Raw genomic sequence first — 1,737 nt, forward strand, 5'->3', positions numbered from 1 at the left:
AATAAAATGTATCGACAAGTTAAAATGTTTGATATATTACGGAAACACTGTTTGTTTTTTTTAATTACAATACATTAAACAGAAGAACAAAAAATAAAACCAAAGGTGTTTTATTATCCTTTATCACTGTCAGAAATTTCTCTCATAGTTTTTTTCGGAATCGAAGGTTCAAATTCACTTTCATTGTGCTGATTCGATGTTTGAATTAGAAATTTTTACATTATGAGAGATGGTAACAAAATCGTTTATTAGCAATTGCTTCAAATTTTTCTAAGATATTTGTAAACTTCTTCATATTGAGCCAAGTCGGCACATAAGCTCGGGATTCCCCGTGAAATGCAAAGCACACGTGTTCAATCACAGTAGCATTTAGTAGAGTGCGATAAAAACCAAAAAAAAAAACTTATTTCGAAAACCGTACCGTGTAAATCGGGGGATAGGTGTATTTATGTAAATTAATTATAATAATATGTATATGTATATGCTAAAACACTTTTAATGAAATATTATTAAATTTTATATTGTTACTTATCAATATATTGGGCAACCGTGTACGCCATTTCTATCTTTATGTTCTTCTCCAAAGTTCGCCACGATGGCCGGTCCTGCTCTGCCCGGATCCTGCGACTTCTCGGGGCCTTTACTATATCGTCGGTCAACCTAATGGCGTAGGTCTACTGGCACATGTCTACTGGCTGGTGATCGCCACTTCAGAACCTTTCATGCCCATTGTCCATCGATTGCACGAGCGATGTTCCTCACTCACTGCCACTGTAGACGAGGAATTATTCGAGTAATATCGGTAATCTTGGTTCTGATGATCTCGCAGGGAAACTTCGTGTATATCCCTCTCCATTGCACTCTGGGAGACCTTGACTCTTTTTATGAGGTAACTACTGTATTACGTGATAATTCAGAGCCATTACAATAAATTGAGTTTATTAAACAAAAACTTGTGATAGGCGATCTCAAACTGATTGTAGTTTGTATCAAATTGAGCTCTTCTGGTATTCTTCTCAAGAAATATACAGGCTGTGTTTATAAATGATTCAAAGTGAGTAATAATTATATATTCTTACTTGTTAATATAGTAAGCTACTGTGTACAATATTAAACTATAATCACATATAATGTTTCACAATTATCTAGTAATTTAGAGACATTTTATTTGAGTTCATATTTCATAGATATTACAATAGTTTTAAAGACGCATCTTAAAAAAGAACTTGACTTGGTATTGTAATGTGGGGATTTTCTTTGTCTGGTTTGTTATGTGCTCTTCCGTGATCAGGGTGTGTTTGGAACTAAAGCAGATTTAAGTTAAAAGTTTCCCATTATACGGGACCTCAATACGATTGTAGTTGGTATCAGATTGAGACCATTTGGCATTCTTCTCATGACGTAAGAAGTTGTCACTGTAAATGATAATATTATCAATAAATAAATAGATAAATAATACTTTCAAAATAAGTTTCATTAACATTTGTACTATTAAAGTCATGAATAGTTAATATTAATTATTAATAATCGTAAATAGTCCGTAGATCGAAATATCATATTTTTTATTTATTACCATCAATGTTCACGTTTACTGAAGGACATAGATCTTCACCATAAAATTCCAATAGGACGGATTGGTAGACGACTGCATCCAATATAGGCGATAAAACATATTTAAAGTTAAACAATGTCATGTAAAACCTTTTACTATATACATTTTGTTGCGTTGTTGAACCG

This window comes from Battus philenor, unplaced genomic scaffold, assembly GCF_028537555.1.
Source record: "Battus philenor isolate CCGP_79_NKW_IND1 unplaced genomic scaffold, ilBatPhil1.0.hap1 SCAF_17, whole genome shotgun sequence".
In the NCBI taxonomy this organism is placed as follows: Eukaryota; Metazoa; Arthropoda; class Insecta; order Lepidoptera; family Papilionidae; genus Battus; species Battus philenor.